Here is a 24,966-nt window from a genome sequence, read left to right on the forward strand (position 1 = left end):
ATTTCTATCATTTCAGCCACCCATTTTGTGGTACTTTGTTATTATAGACCTAGGAAACTAATACTGAGCTCTCAATAATTTCTCAAGAAAACCATCACTTTGACATAGATCCCAATATGGTGATCACTTCAGGCAATTACCACATTTGTTTTATGTCTCCTTGAGTTTTTTTTTTCTGCTACATAAAATTTGCCAAGAAGTTCTGCCACTATAGAATCATGCAATGTTTTAGCTGAAAGCAACACATTAGTTATCATCGTAACTAATTTGTATTGGCTATGAAAAAATTATGATCCCAAGGAAAGAAGCGATTGCTTAAGGACTAAAATAGAAAATGATTTCATGTCTTCGTTTTCCCATGTCTGTGCTCCTTCTTTCATCAGGCTGTTTCTTTAGCTCCTCTAATCTCTCTAGTTATTCAAATAGAATTCTGTGGGCAAAATCCAAACATAGCATTATACGGTCTTACTCTACAAGTATATAAGAGGATTCCTGGGTAAAATATTATAATTCCACTTTATGACACCATATACAAAAATAAACTCAAAATGAATGAAAGACTTACATGTAAGACTGAAATCTTAAAATTCTTAGAAGAAAACATAGGCAGTGAATTCTTTGACACTGGTCTTAGCAATATCTTTTTGATGTGTCCTTGATCAAGAACAGCAAAAGACATTCGCAACGACATGGATGGACCTAGAGGTTATTGTGCTGAGTGAAATAAGTCAGAGGGGACTTGGAGAAAGGTGTGAAGGGTTAAAGAAGTACAGATTAGTAGTTGATAGATGGTCACGGGGATGGAGAGCACAGCATAGAGAATGCAGTCAGCATTAATGCAATGGCCAGGTGGAGAGCCAGAGGGGAGAAAAAGCAATCAGGAGGATCATTTCATAAACTATATAAATGTCTAACCAATGTACTGTATACTTGAAACTAATAATAAAATGAAATTTTAAAAAAGAACAAAATAAAAAATAAATAAATGGAACTACATCTAACGAAAAAGTCTTTGTACAGCAAAGGAAACCATCAGCAACACTAAAAGACAACTTACTGAATAAGAGAAGATATTCACAAATGATACATCCAATAAGGGGTTAATATCCAATTTATATAAGGAACTCATACAACTTAACACAAAGAAATTCAATTAGAATGGGCAGAGGACTTGAATAGATATTTCTCCAAAGAAAGATACAGGTGGTTAATGGACATATGAAAAGATGCTCAACATCATTAATCAAAGAAATGCAAATTAAAACCACAATAAGATATCACCTCGCAACTCTTAAAATGGTTATGAATAAATAATCAGCAAACAGCAAGTCTTGGTAAAAATGTAAAGAAAAGAAAACCCTTGGACACTGTTGGTGGGATTATAAATTGGTACAACAACTATGTAAACCTTTATGGAGATTCCTCAAAAAATTAAAAATAGAACAACCACATGCTCCAGCAATTCACTTCTGGGCATTTATCTGAAGAAAATAAAAACACTAATTTAAAAAGATGTACAGATCCCTGTGTTCATTGTAATATTACTTATAAAAGCCAAGATATGTAAGCAACCCATGTGTCCATCTGTAGATGAATGAATAAAGAAGTTGTGGCATGTACATATACAAAGAAATATTACTTGGCAATAAAAAAGAATAAAGTCTTGCCATTTGTGACGACATGAATGGACCTAAAGGTTACTATGCTAAATAAAATGTCAGGCAGAGAAAGACAAATATTGTATGATTTCACTTAAATATGGAATCCAAAAAAAAAAAGAATAATAAAAGAAAAAATAGAAGCAGATCCACAAATGTGGAGTACAACCTGATGACTGTCAAATGGGAAGAGAGATGGGGGGAGGAGAAAACAATAGGAATCACGCCAATTTACACAATGTGCTACATAAAATTGTACACAAATGATCATTGTTTTACTTCTCTACAAACAACAACAACAAGAATGACAAAACACTTCTAAATGATCCGTGGGTTAAAAAGAAATGATTATAATTCTAGGAAGAATGAATTTGACAATTTTGTCTTTCAATTGGATCGCTTTTATACAAAGAGATTTTTCAAATTCTTAGAAGTGGTGAAACATTTATGTAAAACCAACAACAAAAATAATAAATTTATAAATTAATAAATTTATAAAACTATAATTCCATATATAATTCATATTCTCAACATTTGTGTTAACGACTTATGTAAACAATCTACTAAAATCCCATTTGAAATGGTAATTGACATGTACAAATCAGAAGAATTGAATGCTTCACAAATGTATAAAAAACCTTATGTGAAAATAAATAAATGAAAATTAAATAATGTGATACCCATTTTTCTACCATCAGATCATTGCTTAAAAGAATACAAAATTCTAGCAACTCTATGGTAAAACACAATTTTATATACTTTAACCAAGGTTGTATATAAGAAAATAATTTGTCAGTATGAATTAAGAACATTAAAATGTGCACATATTTTAGCCCTGTAATTCTAGCTCAATTAATTTATGTCCAGGGAAAAAAGCTTAAATATTGTAATCCCTTGACTCCCAAATGTTTACTCAATATTTTAAAAATGTGATTAAGTATAAATACATTCTCAGCAACAAGGGAATTTTTAAGCATATTATATAATGGGATACTATGTAGCCATTACAACTTACAAAATATTTTTAATAGCTTAGAATGTTCAAGTTACGGATAAAAATAAAATTATAATACCTAAACTATGCATACTTAAACATATTACAAAAAGACACAAAAAAGTAAACTTCCCACCACCCCTCATACATGCTCACTTAAATCTATATATACATATATATTTCATATATACCTATTTAATACATATGTGTGAATTGAAAAAAGAAACATTGTAACCCAGTTTTTTTTCCCGTTACAAAAATTAATTCTATTGTTAGAAAACAGAAGTTGCCAAGCAATGACAAAATAGAGAATTGGCTGTGAACAGGAGAGATTTTAGCTCACCTGAAGAGCTGAGATAAAAAAGCCATCTGTATGGGGTGACAACTAGAGATGGTTTACATGAATAAGAAGAATGTACCTCTTTGGGGTATAAACTCTTCTCTCTCTCACTGCTCACTCTTGACTTTGGTAAACTGTTACTCTCTTTTTTCAACCAAAAATGTTCAGCTAGATCTCCCAGGTTGGTATAAGATCTCGCCCTTCCCCACTAATACTTAATCCAGTAGTTAAAAGACCACTGATCCGAATGGGTCAATTCGAGTACCTTCTGGGTTTTTAAAAAAGTAGAACGGTAAAAGAGAGTCGCCACTTCTAGTGACAGAAGTTTAAGACCATGACGTTCTGTAAGTGTTGGCAGCTCTGCTTCTCAGCACACCACAGGGGAGAAGCCAGTGTTCGATGAGAGACGACAATGCCAGCAGACGGTGGGAGGCAGAGACTCCTGCCAGGGAGCGATCTGGCAGGATTCTCATTTCTGTTTAAAGCGGCACTTTTGCCCTTTGTATTGCTCTGCAATTGAATGTTCAATTTAGTCAGAACCTCTAGTATCTTTCTGATGAGAACCTCTGTTTTCTTAAACTGACTTGACATAGGTTTCTTTAAAATATAACAAAAAAGGTAGGTACCATGAAGAAAAATTAAATGCAAAAGATAATGCTGTGTCCCCAAAAAGGCCAGAATATATAGGCTGTAGAGCAAGAAACGACGTTAAAAATCAAAATGTGAGAGATGGCTCAGAAACAGATATCAAAGAACTTTGATTGCCATTCTTAAAAAATGAAAAATGTAGTCTGTAACCAACACAGAGATTCTGATAAGTCTTTCAGCGGAGGGCTGGCATGAATAGTTTGTTTTAGAGGCATCACTCCCATAGAGGTGTGGAGAAATTATTGGTGTGCAGCAAAACCAAAAGCAACAGTCCATTTTGGAAGCTATTATAATAGGTGTGAGAGACAATGAAAGCTGAAAGTAGAGAAGTACCATAAGAAATAGAAAAGAGGCAAACGGAAATAGTCAGTCTCTTCGGCAGGCCATATAGATCCAGCTGTGTAGATCTTTCTGAGTCTGATTCATGTATTCCCAAAGTCATATTTTAAGGGAACAACTCAAGGAAAAGTCATTTTCCTTAAGCTGAATTTGTATTGTTGAACTTTAAAAAACTGCATTTTCAGGTTCATAGGCACAGAACACAGATTTCTCTCTCCTTACGGACTCATAGTAAGTCTGCACAGAGCATGCTAGGATTGATATATCTGAAATAAAAAATCATTTTTTAATTGTTGGATTGGTAAGAAGAAATGTTACTTCAGATGCAAAGAAAAATTATGAAAACGACAAAGCTTTCTTAAAGATAGCTCTAGAAAAATTAAAAATTAGTGACAAATGAAATCAAATTCCTTTTGCAGCCCATCTTCCTCTACCTGCAGATAGCTCTAACCAACACTGTTGAAGAAATCAGTTTCTTATTTAAAGGTAATTGTTCTAGCAAAGTAACCACTAAGCCTCCAATAACATCTATCTCCAACAACTTCTTAATTTTTCTAAGTGAGTAGAGGGGCAGCATCAGCCAATGTGCCCTGGCTCTTGCCTGACAATTCAGAGAACTGCATGACCTTTGTTCTTGGAGAGAAAATTGCAGTTTTTAAAAACACATCTAAGGAAAGAGCTTGCTACTCACAGTGCAATCATGCCTGCCAGGTCACTGCTGTCATCCATCTCCAATAGCATTGATTTCTCGGAAGAAATGACAATAACCAAGCAAAATGGTTGAGAAGATATTTTGCCAAAACATGATGTACCAAGCTGCAAACACAACCTTGATTTCTCGTTATTAGTAACTTCCTTCCTGTCACTTTTCATGGGTGCACTCAAGACTGTATATGCTGCAGAGTCACATTTATTGGGATTTCATATTTGTTCAGATCTTTTTCAAACAAAAAAGTTTCAATCTTGAATGTTCACTAAAAACAAACAAGCAAACAACAGCAGAAGACTTTTGGTTTTTCCCTGATTTTCTTTCCATTAAGTACTGACATTTCAGGCAAATGGCAACTGGATTTAGAAATCTGCTGACCTGCATTTGAGCAGTGACCATGAGCAGTGTGATCTGTGATAATCATTTTTGTGCCTCGGTTTTCTTATCTGTAACAGTAGAGCATAATATCTATGTCTAGACCATACATTGTTGTAGGGCTGCAATATGAAATGGTATCAATAATAAGCATTTTTCTTGCATACTGGATTTGAAAATGGTTACCTTTTATGGTAGTCATACTTTCTATTATTAACTACAGAATGAGCATTCGGTAGATCCTTGTTACATCTCTGATAGAGGCCAGAGTGGGAAGTTTGGATTTCATTTGGTAGGCAATGAAAAGCCATCTTACCTCTTAAACACAGACTTTTATACCAAAACACCCATGACTGGATCTAACTATAGTAGCGAAACCTGTCAACTGGAGGCATAAAGGTCAGTCAAGGAGATTTTATAATATTCTAGGCGAAAAGAGTTAAGGACCTAGTTAGAATGATACCATTAGATATCAAAGAAAGGATAGACTTAACGGATTATTTGATTGAATTTGATAACTATTTCACAGAATCAAGGGAGCTTGAAAATGAACTTCAATATATATCATTATGTCCTCAGTAACTCTCCAGCACGTGGCATCAGGAACTTAAATGTAGGCTAAATTATGAAAGTGTCAAACAGATGTGTGGTCATTTAAATGTTTCGGCTGGAGAACTTTCTGAGAAATTCCTTTATAATAATTATGGATTTAAGCAGGATGCCATTTCTACCTGCATTTTCTACTTTTCTTGGAGGTGAACTTTATAAAGACAGGAAATTCAGATCAGGTGATCATTTATTATCCAAATTTTAATCAAATTAGTTTCTGTGAGGCTGGAAATTTGATGTCAATCACAACAGATCTTAGCAAAGGAAGGAGGGAAAGAGAAGACATATCATATGAAAAGTAATTCAGAGAGGATTTCTTGGCGATAAATATTTGTAATGTAATTATAGATCCGTCATCAACACCACTATAATTTACTGTCAATCACCACACTGATGATAGGATCTTATCTTCCAAGCTGTAACTCTCATTCACTACAATTATCTCCAGGATAGATCTTCATGCTTAAAGACCCCAACTTAGAATTATTTTGAAATAAGATTCAAAAATTGATATTTTCATGCCAATACCCAACAACAAGGATCATCCAAAGGTCGCTAAACCTATTCTTTGTGTGGCTGATGGTTAGTTGTCAACTATCAGAGACAGATGTTGGTATATCCACCAGATTCTGCCTTTTCTTGACATAACTCCCCTGAATGACTAACTTCAGAGAGAGGTGGAAAATTTCAGTTAAAAGGTCCTATGCAAGCCAAAGTTTCAAAGGTTGATTTCAAACAATTTTAACATAAATATGCTAGATACTAGATTTAAATCTCAAGTCTTTTCGGTCCTCTTAACCCAAACTCTCTGTAAACTATCCACCCCCCCCTTTTTTTTTTATCCCCATTACTGCTACTCATTATCAGGTAGACTACTAATAGCTTCCTAAATTATTGTTCTACTTCTAATATTTATCAATCCATTTACTGCTTTTTCCCCCTTGAATTCAAAAAGTTGTCATGTCATTCACTTGTATAACGATGTCACACAACACCTATTGCCCTCATGATCTGGACTTTCTCAACTATTCCATATTTGTAGTAGAGGTAAAAATGATTAAGATACAGTGTCTGTCTTTAAGTTATCAAGATATAGTGGTGACCTTTTACATGTTGATGTGTTTTTTTCTTGTCTAAGGGTTATTATAGACACCTGTTAATATTTCTGTCAGACTCAAGAAGTGAGAATGCCAGTTTCTAAATGTATAAAGTCAAGAGATGCATTGATATAGAAGAAATCTCCAAGCTAGGTTTTGAATAAGTAGAAGTTCTAAATTCTGTTAATCAGAGAAATGACAGCATGAGCAAAGCACAGAGATTATGAAAGGATAACACGTTTGAGAAAGAGTGAAATATTTTAATTAAACCTTGGAGGGAGTCCTTTTAGAGCCTTGCGTGATAGGAGCTATTTACCAGGGCCATATGGGTAAAGATTTTGGAAGTCAACCTGAAGACTTTGTACCTAATGGGTACAGCTGAAAGAGCATGAAAAGGGGCTGAGAGTCTTATATGCATTTTATAAAATTCACTCTGACTACAGGATGAAGAACTCATTGCGGAGTGAGAGAAATCAGAAAGATGAAACAGGCAGTGGGAGTAGATAGCTTTATTTACTTAAGCTGTCCAGTACCCAATATTCCTTTCCCCTCGTTTTACAGATATTCCCATTCTGTGAATATTCCAGAGATACAGTACATGCCATTTTTATCCAGAATCTGAAAAAGGAGAGAAATCTTCCTCCTTTTCACCCCATGTCACTCAGAGTTCAACCCTTAACTTAAGCTTAGCCATTAGGATGCTCCAACCTGGACTTTGAAACTGAAATGAGTCATAAAATAAAAGGAACAGTTGAACTCTAGTCACAACTAAAGCAGAAACAGCAACGCAGTGACGGTGGGAACATCTCATGGTGATGGAGCCAACAGCTCCAGTGACAAAGTTCTTGGGAAGACTCCTTGCCTTTGGAAGATCATTGTCCTGCCTTCTAACTTTCCAAGTCTAGGTTTCCAGCCTCTTCTCAGTTTGAGAAGAACAGACACCATTTGTCTAAATCCTTTTTTTCTCAATGAGGCTATTACTGAAGCACAGGTTTAAAGTAAAATCAACCAGATGACATGGCTATGTGTGTGCATTATATACATAACACGTAATGCTTGGATCATTCTGAAAACTAGAGGTTGCTTTACGAATTTAGTTCTTTCTTATTCCTCTACATTTAGTAGGGCTATATATAAAAGGGCCTCTCTGCATGTAATGCTGTGTCTGTTTTCACTGTGCTCTATGTGCATTTCCCCAACACAGGTTCTAGCTACCTACATCTGTTTTCTTGCAGTAAAAAGTGTGGTGCTTGGCTCTCCAGGAGATGCTAAGAATTGTGTGAATGTAAACAAATATACCATTGGCAAGCTAGACGGTTTCACTGGAGAGCAGAGGGCAACCATGTGGGAAAAGAATCTTGGAGACTGGTTAACTATGCACTGCAACATTTATGCTGCAGTGCAGTGAAGGGAGGATAAATAAGTAAATAGACAAAGAACCAACCAACCACATCAGATTGTGAGTGCTGAGAGCTTAAGTGCCAGATCATAGGAGAGCAACACTGGAACTTTGCCCGGCCTGTGCAGTTGAGTACCTGCACACCCAACACTGAGACTACAACAAACGAATCTAGTTACTCCTCGCAGCTTTGACAGGCAGATTCTCAATCACCTTATCTACTCTCCAGGTAATGGTGATTTGAGGAGGAGACAATGGAGGCTTTTAGAGTAAGAGGTAATGAACTGCCTTTATTCCCAAGGATTTTGCAGAAACTTAGAAAAGATTTGCTCAGACATTAGCAACTGTGCACAAAGCAGACAGACCATTAGTGAGGACTGGGTGGGCTGTTTTTGGCTGTACAATGTAGCTCATTAGCACAAGACAGGAGATATGGTAAATATGACCTCTTTTCATCTTTGACATCTTCCTTTTCACTGAGTTAACACTTACTAAGTTCCAGGAATTGTACCAAGCCCTTATGTGCATTCTCCTGTAGAATCTTCAAAATATTCCTAGGAGTTGATATCATCATTGTCTCTATTATATGCAAATAAAACCAAATTTGACCCTATTGCCTATCTTTAAAAAAAAAAAAATTATTACATTTTCATCGAAGGCAACAAATTAATCAATTATCCTGAAAAGAATCAACTTATTAATTCTGAGACTATTATAACACAAAATGAAAAACCAAGTTACTCCCAGTGTTCAATTCAGTATTATCATATACTTGTAGAGTGGAGGGAAGATGGAAAATTATTATTGTCTGAAAAAGAATATTCTACTTTAAACTCTGTGGGCTTTTCTCTATTCAATACTTCCAGATACAATCATCAGCAAACAACACCTTGTTTGATTAATTTATGATATCTTTAACAGAGATTAATGTAATGAATGCAATCTTTCTTGAAAATAAGAACTTAATAATTTGAAATTGACCTCAAAGTTTCATTTAGTCTTGCAGACACAGTGAATTTGGCTCGATATAAGTTGTTATCTTATTCTCAGGAAATGGCTTATGTTTTCTACACTCTGTCTTTGAAAACAAGAAGATAGAAAAACTAAAGGATGAGGGGGAGGAGGCAAAAAATTAAGAGATGTAGACTGGAGTTCAAAATCCTGTTATGTTAGTATTGTTAAAATCACTATTCTTCTTAAACAGAATAAATGTAGTAGCCTACACAGTCATGAAAACATAATAAATAGCTCCAGAACGCTTTATAAAGCACATCTACAGAAGTAATGTACTCGGTAATGATGATGGAGCTCACTGCCATCAGTCATGTGGCGTGCTCGTGAAGGACATCCAAATTTTAATTAGCTTATGCTAAATGGCTTTAGTATCAATTTGGGCAAAATGTGACACTTGGTAGTATCATTTGAATGGCCGCTAGGAATAATAACTCACAGAATAGAAACACCAAGAGAATACTGTTTCATCAAAGGACACTGATTCTGATAGGAACCAGGAAACCACATAGAAACAGGACAGGGGAAAGCAAAAGAAATCATTTATAAATACAGAGGTAACGCTTCATTGTCCTTTCAGTGTGAGTAAATTAAAGGCATCAACCTTTCATATGAAAGAAAAGAATTACCATTCTAAATAATTACACACACTCATCGTATTTACATATAATTGTGATTGTATGCAGACACACTACACTGTGAGTTCTGCTAGAGTAAGTATTGTAATACATTCATATATCTATGCTTTGGACAATAATATGCTTACCACTGAAGATATAACATGTACAGAAAGCCTAGGATTTTGATTCAGAGAGGGTAAAATTAAAATTGTAGTCCCATCAGCAGTTACTAGAGCTATGGCTTTGGGAAAGTCACTTCTCTAGGCATTTTTTTTTCTTGAGATATAACTGACATATAACATATTAACTTTAGATGTACAATATAATGATCCAATATATGTATATATTGTGAAATGACCATTGCAATAAGTCTAGTTAACATGGGTCATAATTTGTAAAAGTTTTGTAACTATTAGTAATAATGAAGAAGAAAGGAGATGGTACAATGTCTGTTTTAATGAGTACATGGAAAATAATCATGCATAAAGATGAAAAATTTATATATATGGTTATGTGTAATGCCTTGAACCAGGCTGCTTAGTCTTCATTTTTTATTATGTGTGAATTCATGAGTAGAGCAATTTAGTTTATTTTTCTAAAGCCTGATTTTCCCTGTCTATAAAGTGAGCATACTAACACTAGCTATCTAAGTTTATATGTGTGTATAGAGTGATGAATGCATATGCCATTTTCATTTTAAATGTCTCATTTTTCTGAAACTCTATAGTAACCCTGAGTTTAAGGATTTTAAACTTGCCTGTGGGGGAATTCATGGGTGGAGAATCCACTTCTATGTATTAAGCCATTTAGCATAAACTTAATAAATAGATCAGATGATAGATAAAAAGATTAAAAGATTTGTGGCTGCCTTGTAGAAGCTCAGTTTGCTGGATGATCTAGTATGTGATGTAAGTATGTAATAGTACAATGATTAGAAATATCGTTCATGACCAAAGTGCTACGGGAGCATACCGCAGAGGCCTTTTGAGGTGGGTACAATGAAAGGTTAAATATTTTTAAGACATGGAATAGAGTTCAGAAGTAACCAGGGAAGAAAAAATATATAAGGAGACAGCATCATGATATGACCAGTTTGGGAAATATTCTGGTATTCTGGTGAGCTTGAAAAATTGGGTTTGACTAGATAGGTGTATGTGAGTGGTTTAGAGACTGAGAATTATAATGGAGCAGGCTTTAAAGGGTATTTTTTTTTAAGTATGTTGCAAAAACACTAAATACCTTGAATCTTAAATTTACAAGTGTATAGTATAGTATCATTAAAATGCTGCACGGATCTCCAGAACTTATTCATCTTGCACAAATGACACTTTATATCTGTGGCACAACATCTCCCCATTCCTCCCTCATCCCTAAACCCTGGTAACCACCATCCAACTCTGCTTCTATGAGTTCACCTATTTCAGATATCTCATATAAGTGGAATCAGGCAGTAATTCTCCTTCTGTGACTGGCTTATTTCAGTGCATAAAGTCCTCAAGATTCATTCATGTTGTTATATAAGGCAGAAGGTCCTTCTTTTTAAGATTGAATAATATTTAACTGTATGCATACACCACAGTTTCTTTATCCATTCATTGGTTGAAGAACATTTAGGTTGTTTTCAAATCTTGACCACTGTTAATTGAATGTAAAATGGTGCCGGCTCTATGGAAAACGGTACAGAGGTGCCTTAAAAATTTTAAAATAAAAGGCATTGAATCTATGGCCATGCCACCCAGTATGTGCCCGATCTTGTCTGAATTTGGAAGCTAAGCAGGGTCGGGCTTGGTTAGTACTTGCATGGGAGACCACCTAGGGATACCAGGTGCTGTAGTTATTTTTTTTTAAAAAAATAGGCACTGATAAGAAGCTTTTTATGTTATGTTCTCTGTGGCTTTGTTTTCATCTGTTGAGAACAAGAGGAAAAGAGGGAGAGAATGAGAGAGAGAGAACAGAGAGTAAGAAGGAGAGTGAGTGAATGAATAATGCCTAATTTACATTTGGATTCTCACTCTACGAAGCATATCAGGTGTCTGAGTTCAAGTTGCTGCGGAGTCTCTTATTAGCCACGGGAATGCAGACATGTCCGACATTCTCTGTGCTTTAGTTTACCTAATGGGGGTATAACAATTTTACTTCTCAGTACTCTTTGGATGATCACACAAGATAAACTCAGTCCATTACTTATGTGATGCAATTTACTGTTTACAAGGTCTGTTCTCATATGTCGTTATTATTCTACACCTGCTTGGGCATATTTTGTAATGGCAGAGACCAGCCAAAATATCTATCAGAGGTTTTCTTTTGCCTGCATGAGGAGTTAAAATATGACCACCGAGATTGCCTGCTGAGACAATCAAAACAAATATTTACTTAGGCTAGTGATGATCAATGTCTTCTGAGTAATAAGGAAATCGAGTTCAACACTCAGGATAAAGCTGAGGCTCTGAAACTAAGCAAAACAGTATTACTTAATGTACTCCCCCACATAATTGCTTGTCTTCTGCTGCAATTTTCACAATACAAGGATCATTTATGTGCACTTATACATTTTACTGTTGACTGCATGACAGTACAACACATTGGGGAAAAGGGAAGCCACAGTAATAAGAATTCATCAAACATCCACAATTGCTCCTTAAAAAAAAAAAAAAGGCTCTAAGGAGGTTCTTAACACCAAACCCATTTATGAGCTGTCAGAAACTGTCACAGACAAAGCCTGGAAACTGGAATTGGGACTGAGTTCAGCTCTTGCTTCAACTGCTAAGTATTCAGGGATATTAAGTATTCATAAACTCTCAAGGGGGGAAAAAAAGGGCAAGGAGAAAAGTGTTATCGCCCACTGTCTCACAGAGGAGTTTAAAGAACGCCTGGAAAAGGTCAGCGTCTCTCACGGCAAAGCAGAGACCCAGAAGACAGAAGACAGACTTGGTAGATTTGTTGCAAACCTCCCTTTGGGGAACACGATCCTTAATGAGGCTTCAAAACTGAAGTCTCACGAGGATGTTGGAGATGGACTGAAATCAGATACTTAATATTATTGGGCCTGGAGCACTGCTGTTTGCTTCCCCCCGCCCCCAACTTATTCAAATTGAATCAGTTAGGTCTTATTTGGTATTAATGTTAAAATCATTTGATAAAGTTAAGAGTTTGTCTCTGGCTGCTGATTATTAAATTGTACGTATCCCTAAAGGTGGCCGGAAAATCAGTCCTGAGCCATTTCAGGACAGAAAGTCTCAAGGGACAGAAAGGACAATGGAAGTTTTACTTTTGCTGATTCTTTCATATGACAGGATTCTTTCATAGGTTGGACCCTGATGAATAAGTTACTTATTCTGCCAAAATATTCCTCCTCAGAGAGATTCTTTGTCTTTCAGGTCTATCAGCTATAACCACTTGTGATCATCCTGGAGCCAGGCTGGTGTGGTGGCGAAGTGTGGGGATCAGTAGCATTCTATAACCCTCCAATCAACTCTCGGGTCTTTGATGTGCCTGTGTCGCAGAGGACAACTTTCACGAATGGCTCTCTGGGGTTATAAATTTGGTATGTCCGTTTTTCTTGTTCCCTACCGCCTCCCCTTGCTGCTGCAGTGGTCCCAGCATGGTTTACTGAAGCCCTGCCGGTAGTTGGCTTGTTTCCCCTGTTAAATGGGACAGCAAAGCTGGTGGTCTGGACTGGGAGGAAATCTCTTCCCCTAGCAGAGAAACAGCTCTGTCAAAGGCTCACCTGAAGAGTAACCCTTTGTTGTGCAGAAGGCTCTGAGGGTATTTTATAAACATTACTCTTCCCATCATGGTGCCGGAGCCACAGAAGACCCTTTCTTAGTTCTTCACTGTAAGGACTTGGAGTGATTCCTGGAGATAAAATCTACAAAAGTGTGAAGGTCTTTTTTAAGCTGTGACATTTAAGAGCTTCTCACTCCCACCCTGGACCACATTCAGCCTCCGGCAACTGTCCAAAATAACCATTGAAGTGTTCCTACCACTTTATGGCTCCAACAATTGTTCTGGTTTAGCAGATCTGCTGTATCTCTCTAGATGTTCTCTCTCTCTATGCTTCAGAGGTTTGTTTTCTGACTTCAGTTGTCTCATTGTTAGATTTCAGTTTGTCCAGTTTTTCTTGTTACAGGATGGGAGTGAAGACATCCAGGTTCTTTACCTACTGGAGCTAAAACTAAAATCTCATTCTTTTTCTTACGATAGTTATTCTTTATATAAAGTTCTATACTGAGTTTTTTTCTTTCACATGGCTTTATAAATATACTCATAAAAATATTGATCTAAAAATGATTGCTTGTTTATTTCCTGAATCAATAACTACATTGTCTAAAGAAGACAAGGAGTCAAGGAAATGCTTCTTCACCATTTATAACTAATTTATATGTTTTTGAGTCACCTATTCCTGAAATTCTATATAGAGACATTTAATGAACTGAATGGATGAAATACCACTTTCGGAGTTTTAAGAAAAACAAGGAAAAAACATTGTGCTGAAGCGAAATTTTCAACAGCGTCAAGAGATTCTAAGAGACATGGGGAGGGAAAAGAAGACCGAAGAGAATTGGTTTCCCTTCCAGGTGACAGGAGGGTGCCCTCGGTGTCTGAGTCCCAGGTAGTTAGCATAGAATAGCAGACTAGTAGCAGAGAATTTACACCCAAACCCCCTAACACCACAGTACCTTACCTGGGATTGCTTTGTATCTTCTTCAAACTCCCAGGAGGTTCTGAGTCACTAAAAGTCGTTGCTTCCCCCCTCCCCTTTTTTTAAGAGACTCTATAAACACCCCCTACCCTTATTAATAACATGTTACAGGGGCTACCTCTATGAAGGGAATATATTCTGGGCCATATGGAGAGAGCTTAAAACTGCCAGCACGTCTTCTGATGACTAGCAGGGCATGCTGTGACTGGGGCGGTGGCTTTGTGCACATTCCGAAGTGCTAAGTCAATAGCTCTTGCTTCTTTTGTTGTACGAGATGGTACAAAACCCATGCTTTATTCCATATTTTAATCTTTTTTTTTTTTGGTCTGTAGTGCATCAAATAGCCATAAATCAGCAAGGTTCCATGTTAATGCTTCCAATTATGTCTCAAGAAAAAAAAATGAAAACAATGGAAGGCCAGGTGTGTGTGAATGTATGTAAGTGAGTGTTCGGGACGGTAAAACATGGTAAAACAGCACTGAAAGTTTTCGAAATGCATAGTTATAAGAATAGCTATAGTTATATTAATTTGGGGGGAAAGTATACAAAATTTAAAAAGTGCATGACTAAGAAATCAGCAGGTGATTTAACTCCTGTCTCTTTTCTCTCTCTCTCTGATTTCACACTTGTAGCAATGACAGTACTGCACTGAGATATCAAAATTCTGGCCCTGTCTGCTTCATCTGCACATACTAATATACAGAAAAAATACTCAATAAGAATGAGTTAAATGAACTGCAGTCATGATCACGCAGATTTTGAAACCTCTCACTGGAATTTGGCAATTTGTCTTTTAAGTCTCTTCCTAGCATTGTGCAGAATTTACATAATATCTGACTGCTTGATTCTCTTCTTGTGAACTGCATGGCTTCTGATAGCTTGAAATCTTGCGCCTCCCCGCTCCATCCCACCCGGGACGTGAGTCATCCCTTTGTCCACACTGTATACAATGTCTGCCCCTTAGTCACTTAGTAGCAGCTCATCAAACAGTCACTTGGCTCTCAGATTGACTGTTGTGGCACCGCTGTGCTTGTGTTCAAGTAACAATGCCACATTCACATAATTTTTACTGCAGTATGCTGTTATATTTATTCTATTTTTAGTTAGTTAATCACTTACTTGCCTAATTTATAAATTAAACTTTAACATAGGTATGTATGTATGTATAGGAAAAACACGTAATATATATATATATAGTGTGGTACTATCTGTGGTTTCAGGCATCTACTGAGGGGTCTTGGAACGTATTCCCTGTGGATAAGAGGAGAAAACGGTCTTTTATTTAAGCCACCCAGTCTATGGTAGTTTTCTGATAGCAATCTGAACAGACTAATGTTGTAAATATACCACATTTTGTTTATCCATTCATTTGCTGATGGACACTTGGATTGTTTTTACTTTTGGATAATGTAAGTATGTTGCAAAAGATGTTGACATAAGTATCTGTTTGAGTTTGGAAGTGTTCTCTCTTACATTTTTGGGGAGAGTTTAAGGAATTGGTGTTGATTTTTCTTTCAGTGTTTGGTAGAATTCACCCATGAAGCCATCTGGTCCTGGAATTTTTCTTGTTTGGAATTTTTTTTTATTACTGATTTAATCTCCTTATTTGTTATTGGTCTATTCTGGCTTTCTATTTCTTCCTAATACAACTTGGGTAGATTGTATGTTTCCAGGAAATTTTTTTCTATTTTTTTCTAGGTTATCCAGTCTGCTGGCTAATTGTGCATACTAATCTCTTTGATCCTCTATATTTTGAGGCATCTGCTCTAATGTCTCCTCTTTCATTTATGATTTTGTGTATTTGAGTCCTCTCCCTTTCTGTAGTCTAGCTAAGGGTTTGTTGATTATCTTTCCAAAAAAAATCAACTTCGTCTTCTTACAAAAGACTATACTCTGTCATATGTGGTCACTGCATGTTCTGTTCCTTGGCTAGTGTCTTGCTAGTGTTTTAACTGGAATTTCTTTGAATATGAGGAGTTCAACAGCAAACAAAAACACTTCTGACAGTGTTTGCAATTTGACTCTGTGCTAGATTACTTCTTCGACACTTAGCTTGGTTGTCTGAAGCCTAGAAAGTGGCCTACAGTGAAAGCTCAGGGGCTTCTCAGAGATTCCCTCATATACATGGGTGCTTTTGAATGTCCTAATATCCCAAAAGAATTCCTTAGCTTTCCCTCTTGTGTCTTGTGCAGTTGACTGTATGTCTCATTCACAATCTGTTGCCCCGAGCATCTACAAGTTGTTCGTTCACCTTACAGTTTTTTTTTCAAGGGATGCCAAGAGCCTATCCTGCCTGAGTTCTAAGACAACTGAAACAGAAGCAAGAGCCTTGCATCCATCTTTCAGGGATCCCCGGAAAAGCTGAAAGAGTCACGATAATCTGTAAATAAGGTTCACTTTGCTCCCTCCAGAACCAGGAATCAGGATCCCACACTGGGAATGTGGGCTGTCGTTTTTAAGAATGACACCATTCCGGTGGAGGAAGTTAAAGCAAGGATGAGTAAAAATTCCACAAAGCACTTCTACCCTTTTTAAGTTGTTTCCTTCTTGACTCAGTGTTCATTTGGTTGCTGTAAACCTCTGTTTACCAAAGTTTTGACAAAGTTTGTTATGACAGCCTTCCTTCCTTCCTTCCTTCCTTCCTTCCTTCCTTCCTTCCTTCCTTCCTTCCTTCCTTCCTTTCCTTCCCTCCCTATTTCTCTCCCTCCCTCCCTCCCTTTCTCTCTCTCTCTTCTTTTCTTCCCTTCCCTTCCCTTCCCTTCCCTTCCCTTCCCTTCCCTTCCCTTCCCTTCCCTTCCCTTCCCTTCCCTTCCCTTCCCTTCCCTTCTTTCTTTCCTTTGCTTTCTTTTCATTCCTTCTTTCTTGTTGATGTTTCTATGAGCAGGTGGGATTTTGGGCCTACCTTCCCCATCATTTTCCTATATCTATATCCTATAAATATTTTTAATCTTTTTATTTTGAAATGTATGTTTAGTGAAGGTTTACAAAGACAGTTCAAAGGATGCTCGTATTTGCTTTTCCTAATGCCCATACATAGATGTATTTTTACCATACATGTAAAGGTAGAAACTTATTAGAGAAAATGAGAAAAAAAAAATAAAGATATAATGTTCTCAGGCACAATATTAGAAGTAGAGGGATGCCATATAATTAAGGAAGTAGCAGCACAAAAGGAGCCTAAAAATTCACATTGTGTCAAACTGTGTGTTGCTCCTAATAGTTAAAAATTGGCAATAAATCTTCACCATTCTACTTTAACCATACTCAATTGCCTGGGGCTGTCTGTCACATTTTGAAACTACTGTTGAACAATATTCTGTGTAGAAAAATAAATTTGAATTTAAAAATATATTTTATGTATAATTATTTTATATGCATATATATTCTCTTATTATTTTATAGCCATTACTTTAGAAGTACATTTTATGAAATGTAAGTAATGTGCCATGTATTATTTTTATTACTTATTTAAATAGAAGTAATTCCATAGATTTTAGACTTTGTTATTTCAAAGCATGACATTTTAAAGATAAATGAAATAAGAATTAAATGATTTTGATGAAATCGGAGATATAAATCCTCAAAAGCAAAGATCCCGACTTCATTACAGAAGTTTAAACATTAAGAATTTGATATGTATATGTTTGTATGTATGTGTTTAGACAAGCAAAGATATATTTCCCAAATAAAATTAAGTGGTCATAAATCAGTTAATCATAATTTCCTGAAAAATTCTATTAACTATTTAAAAGTTGCCCCAAAATACAGAAATCATTTGAATTTAATAGTAACCTCTACTCTTCTATAATTAAGATGTTTTTGATTATGTAATTTTATCACTGTCCTGGATTCAATGAAGAAATACAAATAAATGTGGTATATGACAGTGATATTGAGACATTTAATCCTAGCACTAATATATTTGCAACATGTAATATTTAGAACATGATGAAATATTATGGCATATTTTGATTCTATTTGGTAGTCTCTTTTGCATCCTGTCAAATTAATTTGACTGGATTGCATGTTTTATGACAATCCATATAGTATAGTAAATCTAATCATGTTTATTACTGAATTAAAAGGAAATGAATGTTGATATTGGCTAAGGGAAACATGCACACTTAAATTGAGACATATATTAAAAGCTTATTAAAGAAAATCAATATTAATTTCCTCCTGAGTTTGAAATTTAGAGAAATTTAATAAATATCATCTTGTCAGTTTTATTAATTTTTATGTAGTATTAATGCAGAGCCTTGGAGTAAAACAGATCTACTTTTGTATTAAGCAGCACATTTACCTTCTCTGAGACTCAGTTTCCTCATTTGTAAATTTAAGAGAAAAACTAATATCAACTAATATTAACAGGGGTACATTTTAATATTTAATTATTTAGAAGTCTTAGCATGCTAAAAAATATTAAATACATAAAGTGGGAGTTGATTATAAATCTTGAGTCAGAGTGGAAGATGGAAAACTTTCAGTCAGAGTAAGAGATATAACTCACTTTCCCAGTAAGAAAATGAAGACAAAACAATCATTGAGTTTGATCTTAAAAGACTTCAATAAAACCATTTATCAACAATTAGAGAAAATATGTAAATTTAAAACAGAAATGGAAAGATAGGTAGAAGATACATAGACAGATAGAGAGACGGACAGACAGACCTTTATGTACAAGGTCATAATCTCAACAAAAACTAAAATTCTGACAGTATACATCACACTTTCAAACTACAATGCAACACAACTGGAATCTAATAATTATATAACAAAATATAACACTGAAAAGAGCATTGAGTGATTAGCATTAAAATTCCATTAAAAAAAAGGCATACAAAATGCTTAATATAATGGAAATAGTGGCCAACTTCATGCAAATGGAAATGGTAAGAGTTGTTTCTTAATTTTCTAGCATTTAAGAGCTGATGCTTTGCTTTCTCTCCTACTTTTCCCTTCCTGTGTCAGTTAGCAAAATCCAAGATGGCAGCACCTTTGATGGTCTGAGTAAAGACCCACACAGCCTGCACTGAACCTAGAGTATAACCTACCCTATCTTCTAATACAAATGTTTATGGTGGGAGGGAGGAAGGGAGGGAGAAAGGGAGGGAAGGAAGGAAAGAGAATAAGAAGGAAGGAAGATAAAACGAAGGAAGGAAGTGGGATGGGGAGAACTGCCATGAGACCTTTAGAAATAATGTTTTCTAATCAAAGGTAAGACACATTGTTAGGGCTTTGCCCACTCTAGAAAACATATGCAATCAAGCCTTGTCAATGTCCACCTGTCTCATTTCCAGCATCTAAATTTGCAGATTGAATGACTGCATGCAAATTATCTATAACATGTTTCTTTGTCTTTAGGCTTTGGCAGAGACTAATCTTTGGCTCATATTTTACTCATCAGAGGTAAATATTAGCTTATAACCTCCTGGGTTTCTTGACTTGCATTGGAGCACAAAAATTTTACTAATGCATAAGTTTATGCTAGCTTGTATTTTTAACTTTTTTTTTCATTTTTCCATCCCATAATTTGGAATAGAAATTTAATGGCTAAGGGTTCAGTAATATTAAATGTTTTCAGAACATACTACAAAGAAATATTACAAAAATTTGTGGCTGATTGTTTTAGTGGCAGTTCAATAATACATACTGCTACTTTGAAATGAATTTAAAATGCCATGTACATTATATTAATTGGATTGCACCTAACCACATTCTGAGCACTTGAGTTATAGGGGAAATGTTTCTGAATTATTTTCACATTACAAGAGGTACCTCTGAGTCAATCATTGTAAATTTACTTCTTTATATGTTTACTTTCCCCCCAATGCATACTATAGTGAGCCATATTTATGCTAACTGCTGCATTTAGATAAGCTCATATTTACATTTTATGTATACTAGTCACCAAACAGCGAATACTTATATTCTTCACAGATATACAGCTGTAATGTCAAAATGAGATCATTACTTGAAGAAACAATATACAATGCAAACTTTAAACATATTTCCTCAAAAGGGCTATCGAATAAAAATACTGCAGATATTTTATTTGAGTATTAAACATATTAAAATATTCTTTCATAAGAGGAACATTCATTTATAAAGGAAGTCATATTTGTTTCATCTTGGTGATATTGATAATAATTGACTGGAGAGTAATTTGGGTGAGAGTAAGCCTTTGAAAAAATGTAAAAAATATATGACTTGTACTCATACTGCAGCCATATTCCCAGGTGCAAAGTGCTGTAACTTCCTGGAGAATTATAAAATGGCATGTTGAAAAAAGAGGGAGTGTTGAGATAGCATCAAGTCTCCACACGGGAATTCTAACTCAGTTCATAACAACAGCTGAAAATGGCCTGGCACACGCTTGCCATGTTTTCCATGAGCTTGATAGAGAAAAGGCTGGAGTCGTACCCAATGCTTCTAGGGTGAATTCATCCACAAAAAGGTTTTTTTGCACCTTAATTATAAACACTGATCCAGTGATAATTTCACATTATTTTACCCAAGTGAGGTTCATGCAGACAGAAATTTATTACTGTTTCTCTACCAGAATTTCTCTTGCTTTGGGACATGTTAGGGAGTTTGAATTTTCAGGATTAGGTTTGTTAGAGGTCTCAGTCATTCTCAGGTTAGTATGCTGACTGATTAGAGAAAAGCCATTTGCTCATTCCTTCATCTGTTCATTTATTTGTTCATCTAACTAGTATTTAGTGAATACGACCCATGGTTCGGGCACAGTTTTAGTTGTGTGTATCAACTATAGTGTTTAGCAGCAAGAGGGATGAACTCTACAGCATTAATGAAAACTAAGGACAAGTCATCTGAAGGATTCCGAATATTTTAAAAACTGAAAAAGAGACATGAGTAACTGAGTCTCAGAAAGAATAGGAACTAAGCAATTAAGCAGCAGAGCAATTCCAATGATCTTTGATCCTTATTGGTAAGATTCTAGCCAATCTGCTTTGGGGCATGTGCTCACTCTTCAGATGCTAGGGCTGGGGGAAAAGGTGGACAGGGAGGCTGACCAAACATATTCTGAGTGTGGGGAGGAAACAGATAAAGATACACACATATATAGTATATCTATGTGCACGTATGCATAGATATAGTATACTATAGAATATGTGGTATATATACTATATATGTTCTCTCTATATACATTGATATACTATAATATATACTCTATATGTGACATATATACTATATTCTTCCTTCTTTCCATCTCACCTTCCCTCTTTCTTCCTCTATTCCTTTTATATATAATTCATTTACTAAACGTTAATTGTACTCATACTTATGCCAGAAAATAGGTTGTTTTGTGAAAGATATATAAGTTAAAATAGCTCACAACCTAGGAGAGAAAATTAACCAAAAACAAGCAATTAACAATCCACTGTAATTATGGTTAATTAAAAAGATGTAGAGGAGTTATGAGAACACAGTAAGGCAATGGGATTGATATCAGTTCTAAATCCACAATAGATCAATGTGACTGTATTAAACTAGATAATCCACAAATAGTCCATTTTTAGTTGAACTTTATGTGAGAAATTTAGTCAAGAAAAAACATTGCTTAAACCAAAGTAATGGCATGTCTCCTACTTACTAATAACAGTGTATTCATCTAAATGCATATCCCTTTTCTCTTTTGCTGCCAGGAAACTCCAGGTTAAATGTGAGGTCATAATGAATTATATATCTTTGTTATATTTCCACAAATTGTGATTGCATTTTATATATTTTGAATTAAATATTTATGGATCCTGGCACATTTTATTTTCATAAAAGGGGATAAAATACTGAGTATTTAATTAAGTAGGTTCCATTATGTATGTGGTGAATATTACTTAAACTAAAACTTTTAACTATATACCAAATACAAATTGCACTTAAGATTCACATTGCACATGCATATATAAAATATTTTATAATAATTTACAAGTTATTTCAATTAATTTACTCTTAAACATACTGAAATATTTTTAAATAATATGGAAAAGAATGTACAACAATTCTATACAAAAAAATAATACCCTCACTTAGGAAAAAGATTCCAACGAATCTCAGAAAAAAAATTACTCTGTGAATGCTCTTTCTTCCTCTTCCTTCATTTCATCAGCACCTGACTTTAGTGTTCAAGAATCCATCACACTAATAAGTTTTTAGCTTGACTTGCTGTGAAAAATAATTGTCTAAAAGATACCTTTTGGTTTCACATAAGGGGTGACAGGTGGTCAAAGCAGCGCAATGTGAGTTATGTGGTGGGATATATTAGGGAGTCTGCCATTTGTTGTAAGTTTTAAAAATTTTAAGTGGAATAAGTATTTTAAATAAGCAGGTTATAATGATCACTTAAAGAAAAGTAGTAAATACATTGGGACTCAATTTTAGAATTTATTTGGAGGGAAAATAAACTAAAAATGAAGTATAAGATAAACATTAATCTAAGAACAAGTTGGGATTTAAGCTTAAAATGTGATGCTCTTTCCAACTCAATTTATCTTCAGTGATTTTTTTCTCTTAAAAATAAAAACTAATTAGCCTTATCACATTACAGCACAAATAACCAGGACAATATAACAAACCCACAAAATAATCCTAATAATTTAAAGCAAGAACTATTTTAGGAATCGGTTGACATATTTATGCAGCAAGAAGTATAATTAAAACATGACATTAATTACTGTGGGAGATAAAAGAAAAAATGAAAGATTATAAGCTACATTTGTTAACAAATTATCTGGCCTTTAGAAAATTATAATACCTCTCTGGGTCTCACATTCTTAATATGTAAAATGAGATTGAGTAATTCCCTATAGGTCACAATGAAAAAGAAAATCTTGTAAAATATAAAAATGTAGGGTAAGAATAAAATAACTGTTGAAATTTGAATTGTATCACACAGCGAAGGACTAGGCTAAAACATATTTTGATAGCAACCAACTAGTTTATATTTAAAAAGCGAGGAAGAAAGGAATGAAAGAACGGACATGTTATAGACTAAACAAAGGGAATAATCCCATATTTTTATAATTTAATTTAGACAGAACTTTGAAAACCTACAAATGTAATTGGCTATGTGCTGGGTGTTATAGCAAAAGTAAATAAATGATTTGTTCTCAAATAGGTCAGTATTCACAGTGGAGAAAATATAATTATGTTAATCATTGTCTGTACTTATATTTGTTTTAATTTGCATAAGAACAATTAAATACAAAGAAAAGAAAGCACAACTGGAGTGAAGAAGATGAGGAGGAAAAAATCACAGGGCTGACAGGTGAGAACAATTCTAATAGATTTGTGTCTTATTATTAAAAATTATTTTTCATCATTCATGTGAATGGAAACTCCTTTTGAAAACCTAAATGACACTTAGGTGGTTATCATTTACTTTTTGTTTTTCATGGCAATGTATTCAGATAAAAGATGATTACCTAAATATCCTAAAGAAATACAGGTATCATAGCTCATAATTATACTTCACTAGAACCATCAAGTGTTTAAAGAATGGTATTTAGCTAAATTTTATGACAATATACAGTAGACTCAAAAAAAAACATGAAATGTAAAAAAAATATTTTAATATATTGCTCAAATTCTGCAGTTCTCTTATGATTACACATCTAACTTTCCTCCCAATATTAATCCTCTTGTTGTTACTACATATGAAGTAACACTACTTTTGATCTTGTTCATCTGCTAACTTTGAACCTTATTTTCTTTTTGAAGTAACCAACCCAGAGAAGATTGAACCCAGTTACAAAGCATAACAATGCATAAAAATTGTATCCTGTTAATTATTTTTTTGTTTATTATAAGAAGACAAGGATCAATCAGTAAAATCAAACTCAAGATGTTTAGATAAATGTTTTAGTTATGGTAGGATTGCAACTCTTGGGCTCCTGGGCTTCATTTGATATTTAATTTAGCATCTCTTTAACATTACTTTAAGCCCCAGTTGATATAGTATAGCATTTCTTCATTTTAATTGGATAAACTGAGAGATACAATAACTGATAACACAAAGAACAGTAGGAGATATTAAGAGAAAGTATAGTAGAATGTAAGACTTGTACTGGAAACTCTCTATATTAACTTAGTGCCAAGAAGTGACGGAAGAGCAGGTACCGAATATCTCAAAAATTGCCAGATGAGCAGAAACTAGAGATCCACTCATCAGACTGAAAACACTAATTTTTTTGTGGACATGTTGTGGCTCATTTGGGAAGCTGTGAAGAATTAAGGGAAAAAGCATGTTTGGGAGATTCAGAGAAATAATAAATCTATGGAAGGGATCTGATTAGTGATCCAGAAATAAAGTTTGAGAACTTTCAATATTCTCAAATGTGCAGAGGCAAACATGATAGCTAAGGAAAGGAGTAGTTCTATTCTCTAGGTCAGGACAGGCTAGAGTAGAAAGGCAACACTTTAAGCTGAAATTTTTTTAAAAAAA

At 34.8% G+C, this 24,966-nt stretch overlaps 1 pseudogene; it reads left to right on the top strand.

The window, feature by feature from the left end:
• The first annotated feature begins 11,517 nt into the window (after positions 1–11,517).
• LOC118611766 lies at positions 11,518–11,636 on the top strand (annotated as a pseudogene).
• Positions 11,637–24,966: the final 13,330 nt, after the last annotated feature.

This window comes from Rousettus aegyptiacus, unplaced genomic scaffold, assembly GCF_014176215.1.
Source record: "Rousettus aegyptiacus isolate mRouAeg1 unplaced genomic scaffold, mRouAeg1.p scaffold_m13_p_14, whole genome shotgun sequence".
Taxonomy (NCBI): domain Eukaryota; kingdom Metazoa; phylum Chordata; class Mammalia; order Chiroptera; family Pteropodidae; genus Rousettus; species Rousettus aegyptiacus.